Raw genomic sequence first — 7,972 nt, forward strand, 5'->3', positions numbered from 1 at the left:
GGGGACACCGGCCCTTCCCCCGGCCCCTCAGTCCCCCCCACCGCCCGGGACTGGGGGACACCGGCCCTGTCCCCGGCCACTGGTGTCCCTCCGGGACTGGCCTCCGGGCGGCGCGGCAACAGTGGCCACAGGAGCGCCCGGCGGGCGGACGAGAGCGCCGTCTGTCACCGTGTGTTTACAGGTGAGAACGTTTACATCAGGCGGTTTCGTCAGACGCGTTAGATTCTCCAGTTAAACCGTGAAGGTTGTGCTTCGGCCTCATGTACCGCTTGAGGGTCCCTGTGGGCGCTGCTCCCCGGCGCGCGGACATTCACACTCGCCTCCGGGAGCCTTCATGTTCTCTGCTCCGACCGAAAGGCTGCCCGGAGCCCGGCAACCCGCCCCCACCCGCCCGGGCGCCGTGAGCCGTGAGCTCGGCTGCTCCCGCCTCGCACGCCCGGGGGGCCCCCTCCGCTCGCGGCACGCGGGTCGGCGGCGACTGAAGACACACGCACGGCTGGTGCGCGCGCACGCGCACACACACGCTCACGCAACGCTCACACACGCGCGCACACGCTCACGCGCGCTCTCACGCTCACGCGCGCTCACACGCACGCGCGCACGCTCACGCGCGCTCACACACGCGCGCACACGCTCACGCGCGCGCACACACGATCACGCGCGCTCACACGCTCACATGCTCACGCGCGCTCACACGCTCACTCACACACGCGCTCACACGCTCACACACACGCTCACACATGCTCGCACACGCTCATGCGCTCACACACATGCTCACACGTGCGCTCACGTGCTCATTCGCGCTCACATGCTCATGCACTCACACGCTCACACGCTCACTTGCGTTCACACATGCTCGTGCTCACACTTGCTCTCGGGCTTATACACTCATGCACTCACGCACGCGCTCCAACACACTCACATGCTCACGAGCTCACATGCACTCTCACACGTGCTCACACGCGCTCACGGGCTCACTTGCGCTCACATGCTCACGCACTCACACACGCTCACATGCTCACTTGCGTTCACACATGCTTATGCGCTCACACGTGCTCTCACACGCGCTCACACGCGCTCGCAGGCTCACATGCTCATGCACTCACACACTCACGTGCTCCCACACACATGCTCACTCGCGCTCACACATGCTCACGTGCTCATATGCACTCTCACACGCGCTCACAGGCACTCACGGGCTCACTCACGCTCACACACTCACATGCTCCCACACACATGCTCACTCGTGCTCACACATGCTCACGCGCTCACATGCACTCTCACATGCGCTCACATGCGCTCACGGGCTCACTCGCGCTCACGCACTCACGTGCTCCCACACACTCGCATGCTCACTCACGCTCACATGCCCACAGTGCTCACTCGCACTCACACATGCTCACACACTCACTTGCGCTCACACGCGCTCATCTACCTGGTGGCTTGCTGGATCCTTCTTCCATCCCAGGGTTGTGTTTCCCGCTGTGTTATTTCCCGCGGTCTGTGTGGAAGGGAGAAGACAAATGTGGGCTGGCAGGAAAATCCATTTTCGCTGAGATCGGTTTCCTAATGGGCTAGGTTCAGTGGTTTTACTCTGGAGTTCTTCAGAACTCCACTTCTCATAAACTGGGAGTGGATTGCCACCAGCCAGGTTTTGGCTCTCCAGTTGCTCAGGGCAGCGTCAGCGGATGTTGGGAGCCCTGCTTGGGCAACGCCCGACTCGGTGAGGCCCGAGCCCCGGGGGCCTCGAGTTCAGCCTCCCCGAGGGGAGTGCTTCATCTCTGGTCACAGAGATGCCCTGTCCCCCTCCCCCCACCCCAGTTTGTGTGAACAGTATCTCCAGCCCCCCAGCTGCTCAGGCCTGACACCCAGGGCCACCCCTGTCAGCACACCCTCCCTCACCCCCCACTTCCAATCAGTGACCATTCCTGCTAATTCTAGACCGCACAGCTCGTCCCCCCTCTCCTCTTGCCCACACTGCCCACAGCAGCAGAGTGGTCACTTACCAGTGGTGGCCTGACCCCCTCCTGAAGCTCTCGGGACCTGCCTCACTGCTTCTAGGGTCAAGAACCAGACGTGACATGACCTCTAAGGCCCAGCATATAGCAGGTGCTTGGGGAATGTTTGTTGAATGGATGTGTAGGAGGCGAGGTGCCCACCACTGCCCTTCCTCCAGACTCATCTAGCCCTGCTGCCCTCTCCCCTCACCCTCAGCTGCTCACAACGCTCCCCTCCTGGCTCTCAGAGTGCAGCAAATCGCCTTCCCCACCTAGCCCCGTGCTGTGTCTTCTGCTTGGAAAACCTGCTCTCCCCAGCCCCCCACCCATCTTTCCTGGCTAATCCCCACTTCAAACCTCAAATCAGCTTAAATTGCATGTCCCTGGGGGGAGGGGGCATTACCAGCTGTCTCTCCAGGCCACCCCACAAGCTGAGTCTCCTCATCATAGCTTTATTTGGCATTCTGCTTTTCCTTCAGGATGAGGGGCAACTTGCCTCTTTCCTCTCCTGGAGCATGGCATGTTCATTTGCTCACTCCGCTCACTCATTCAATGTGTGTTTGCTGACCTCCTGTTGTGTGCTGAGCTCCTGTTGTGTGCCTGGGACTGAGCTAGGCCTGGCATTACAATGGTGGTGCACTCAAGCGAGTCACCCTGCCTGCCTTTGTCATTCATGCTTTCAGTCCAACTGGGGGTGGGGGTGGGGGATGGGTGCTCAGGGTACAGCAAGGGTGCAAGGGGTGGGGGGTGGGGCTGTCAGATAAGGCTTCTTGTAGGAAGTGACTGGGAGTTATTCAGGGTCATCTCTTCCCTCCAGGACCAAGTCCCGTTCAGGTCCAGCAGGAGGAAGCAGGCAGGAGCCCAGTCCTGGGCCAAGGCCGCCCCTCCTGGTGAGGTGAGAAGCCCAGAGCTGGTGGAGGAGAATGTTCCTCGATGCTCTCTCTCCTGACATGCCCTTCATTTCCCTCTTCCAGACTAGCTGTGCCCCTACCTTTCGGCTCTTGGAAGGCGAGGCCTGTATTTTGCTCGCAACCATGGCCCCTGAGCCCGGCTCAGTGGCTGGGACATGCTGCTAGGTGCTCAGCAAACATTTGTTGAAGGGATGGACGGTGGTAAGAATGCATATAACGAAGTTGTGGATTGAAGATTGGGAGGAAACTCTGTATTCTCGCCCACAACACAAGCTCACCACCCATACACTGCTATGTCCACAGCTCAGTATTTGCCTTCCACAAACACTGCGGGGCTGGCGAGAAAGTTGAAGGGAATTTTCAGTTGATTAAGTCAGTGGACTCGTTAACGGGGTTCATCCTTACTATCAGCAGATGGCGGCCTGTATGGTGAAGGATTGTCTCTTATATGCTGACCCTTTATATTTAAAAGACCGATATAATCGTTTTTCTAAATAGTGAGGGAAAACCACAAGCAAAAAAGCTCACAGAATAATATGGAGCAGCAGGAACTCTCTCATTGCTGGTGGGATCCAACATGGTGCGGCCACTTTGGAAGACATGTTGGTGGTTTCTTACAGAACTAAACACCTTCTTACCATGTGATCCAGAAATCATGCTCCTTGGAATCTACCCAAAGGAGGTGAACCTTACGTCCACACAAAAGCCTGCACAAGCACGTTGCTAGCAGCCTTATTTGTAATTGCTAAAACTTGGAAGCAACCGGGAAGTCCTTTTGAAAAGGCGAGTGGATAAAGAAAGTGGTCCACCCAGACAATGGAATATTATTCAGCGCTAAAAAGAAATGAGCTCTCAAGTCATGGAAAGACATGGAGGAAGCTCAAATGCATCACGCTAAGAGAAAGAAGCCAATCAGGAAAATAGACATGCTGTATGATTCCAACCATGTGACGTTCTGGAAAAGGCAAAAGTAGACGGGGCACACAGGTCGGTGTTGCCAGGGTGGGGGCGGGCGGATGAGCTGAGGACACGGGACTTTCCGGGCAGTGAAGCGACTCTGGGTGAGTAATTTCTATTTTTGTCTGAACCCATAGAATGCATAACACCAAGAATGAACCCCAGTATAAACTGTGGACTCTGGGGGATGATGACGTGTCAACATATGTTCATCAATGATAACATATGTCCCACTCTGAGGGGGGTGGTGTTGGTAGTGGGAGAGGCTGAGTGATAGTTGGGGGCAGACAGGGGAAATATGAGAACTCTCAGTATCTTCTCAGTTTTGCTGTGAACCTAAACTGCCCTGAAAAACAGGTCTACTTAGAAAAGGGATGTGATACATTTGAGTGTTGATTAAAAAAAATAAAAGGAAGGCAAAGCTCACAGCCTGGTTTTTCATCGTATGTGTCTGGGCAAGCACAGCACCATGGCCGGACAGCTGTCCAAGGGTGAAATATCTCAACTCCTCACATGGGCTAATACCACACAGATTCGCTGGGGCCCCACTAGGTGTAAGGCATCTTCGCGACGCCGTTGAAGGAGGGTGTGCAGGCTCAGAGCCCCCGAGGGCCCGTGAGAGGCATGCAGAGCTCCTGCTGCGGCCGCCAGGAAGTGCTGCGGTGTCCCAAAGGGCCGCCAGCGCTGAGAAGGAAGTGGTCACCATAGAGTTAGGTTGGGCAAGAAGAGCTTTTTGGAGGAGGCAGCGTGCAGAACACGTGTGCACACAGAGAGGGGAATGTGTGCATACACCTGTGCAGGGGTGGAGGGCTGGGGGGAGAGCCTGATGCAGCCTGATGCTGCGCCTTCACAAAACTCCCCCCATGGCTAAACACGGTGGGATTTTTGTAGCTCACTTTGCAGGCTAATCAAACAGTTTGTGGCATTAAAATGTTTGAGAACAATTGGCTGTGTTCTGCTTCAAATCTCCCACACCCTGCTGGGAAGCGTGTGCAAGCGTGGGTGATTACACGTGCTCATGCTTTGGTAAGTTCATGGTCAACGGAAGGTCATTATCCAGGGCCCGATTCTCCTCTGGCTCCTCGGAGACAGGGGACCCGGTGCCCTCCATGCTCACAGCTGTGGTCACCTGGACATGCCCCCCCCACCCCCTGCCCCCGGAGGGGTCCTTACTCAGGATTCCTTGACACTGTTTTTCCCGTCCACTTGGCTTTCAATTCTTGCCTTCTGTCTTTTCTGCAATTAGGTGTGTGTCCTAAAAATCTAACAGTGCTTCTGTTTTTATTGATAGCAACTCAAAGTCATTTTGGGAAGTAGTCAGATATAAATGTGCATGAAGGAAAATCCTTATGATGCCTCCACATTCCACCAACGTTGGACCAGCGAAAATCAGCTGGAATCAGCCAGGAACTGTCTCCTGACACCTCCTCAGCATGTTGTAACTGCTACCCTTGTACATTCATTTCATTCACCAAACATTTGTGGAGCTCTTTGTGTGGGCTCCAGAAACATGGCAGGCCACATCACACCGCTGGGGCCCTGACCTAAGGAGGGAGGGGCTTGCGATCTCGACAGACAGAAACACTCACAAAGTGAGCAGAGAGAAGCCTAGAGACCAGGCCAGTCTCAGTTTGCCCTGACAACACGAGAAGCACAGAAAACACTCCCATTGGGGGTACGGACGAGCTGCAGTCAGCATGGAGCGTTCAGACCACAAACCCTGACATCCCCCTGGCCTAGAAGCTCCCCAGCTGCACGTGGTGTGTGTGTGTGTGTGTGTGTGTGTGTGTGTGTGTGTGTGTTGGGGGGGAACCGCAGTTATAATGTCTTTTGAATAAAAAGCCTGGGATTTGCAGAGCCTGGAAAAGGCTAAATTTCCAGCTAGATGAAGAAAATGCCGTTTTATGAGAACCTTTGGGCAGGCAGGAAGAAAAACACAAAGATGAAAAACCCTATTTTGAGAGCTCCCTTGCCCTCAAGCAAGCGGGCTGGTGGTGGTGGAAATCAGCTTATGATCATATTAACCGCCAAGCGAGGTTCCGGCTGCAGAGTTGAGATGTGTAAATTAGGTGCTCACAGCCGGCTTATTTCTGCCTCCCACTCACAAATGCTTCCGTGTCCCATTGCCCTTTTGGCTCATTTGGCTAAGCATCAGTGACACGTTAGGGACAGCCGCCAAAGAAATGAAATTTGTCCACAAATGTGATGATCGTTAACGGGGGTGTTTTCCCCTCCGTGGCCCCGTCACGGTCCGTGGCTGTGCAGGAATAAGTTCTGTTGGAACGGTCTGAGTCCCAGGCACCGAATCCCGAGTGTTGGTAGGACCCCGCCAACACCCACTCGGGAGAAGGCACAGCGGTGGCCCTGCCAGGTCGCACTGATGTCACATTCTGGCAGGACATAGACCCAACAGGACTAGGAACAACTGATCCCGAGGCTAGGTCTGTTTCTGGCTGTGGAGAGCTGAATTCCATCAGATGCCAAATCAGATGAGTTTCCTCTGGGCTGCAGAGATGGTCTCAGGTGCCACATCCTCCCTGGCTGTCAGTGCAGGTGATGAAGGCCTCTGAGGGGCAGCAAGGGCAGCCGGAGGGCGGGCAGGGGAGAGCCAGCTCAGGAAGGCAGAAGTGCCCGCCCCCGGAGGACCCAACAACGCCCGAAGCCCTTCCTTCCCGTGGCCTTTCAACCACATCAAAGACGCGCTGTTACTATGCACAGTTTTGCTGTCAGTGATGTGGGGCTGTAGAGATTTTTGCATCAGCAGTATTTCTTGGGAAACATGGCACAGTCAGGGCGAACCCCGTACTTCCCCTTATCACATGGATGCTGGCTGGCTCAGGGAACAGAGAAAGGTGTCCAAAAGAGAAAGTGGTTCATTCACAAAATCATACCTGATGTGAGTCTGTGGGTCAAGCCCGGAAGGCTGCTCTGAGTAAACTGGGGTCCCCAGGGACTCGAGAAGGGCCTCCATGCCCCCACCGCCCCGCGTGGGTCAGCGGAGGCCTCCTTCGCTCCCTGGGCACGGGGAGGAGCGGGGCAAGTGGTCAGCCGCCCCTCACTCTGGCTGGCTGCTCTGCATGAAGGAATCCCCACTCTCCTTGAAGGGCATCTGCCTCCTGGCGTCCCCGCGGCTGGCATCTCTGTCTTGCTACTTGCTGAGAATCCAGAACAGATTTGGGTCAGTGCATTTCAAGGGAGCTAAGTGCCGGATAAATGGCATCGTAGGTACATTTAATTGGCATAGCTGGGGTTACCTACAGCCTCATCTGCAGCAGCTAGTCGGTGTGGGCGAATGTCACGGAGGTAACCTTGCTTTTCCCGTGGTGCTGCTGCCAAGGCTGGATTCCTCCCCAGTCCCTCCCGGCTGCTTAATGGAACGGCTTCAGCTTTGTCATGCTCCAGCCGCCTTTTCCAAGTCTGGGCACAGAGTGGAAGGCAGGGCCTGCTTTGTTATCTGGTCTCCACACACGTCTCTTGGTTCGTGGGGTTGTTGGCTCATGGACAGGGAGCAGCTAACAAGGTTTGTGCCTTGTCGAGGGTTTTATGACTGAACCATCTGGAATTCTTGGACATTTTCAAACTAACGCAGTTGGCATGAGTTTAGAGGTGAAAAGGTGGGGATAATCTTTTCCCTTGGATTTGTGAGTCCCAGGATATAGAACTTCAGTATCCCAGAAGATGCATTTGTACCAGATGAGGAGTTGGGGGACCGATATTCATTCTCTGTCTCTGTCTCTGTCTGTCTCTCTCACACACACGGCATGAGTTAACTTCAATGTTAAAGGACACAGTCCACACAAGACCTTACTTCAGCTGCAAGCTTGGGAGTCCCCAAGACCACCCTCAGGTTGGCTAATTCTCTAGAAGGAACTCACCGAGGACTCACCGAGGGCTCTTAGAGGGAAAGGACACAGACTGACATCAGCCGAAGGAAGAGACGCATCAGCAGAGTTCTGGAAAGTGCCCAAAGCGAGTTCCCGTTGTCCCCTCCCCACGGGGTCAACACACAGGGAGGATTGCCAACAAGGAAGCGCTCCCGAGCCTCACTGCCCCATACGCTCACTAGATAGGGCTGCCTCATAGAGGTACGACTGATGAGCGATCAAT

This window comes from Leptonychotes weddellii, chromosome 4, assembly GCF_054177405.1.
Source record: "Leptonychotes weddellii isolate Sample4059 chromosome 4, ASM5417740v2, whole genome shotgun sequence".
Lineage (NCBI taxonomy): Eukaryota > Metazoa > Chordata > Mammalia > Carnivora > Phocidae > Leptonychotes > Leptonychotes weddellii.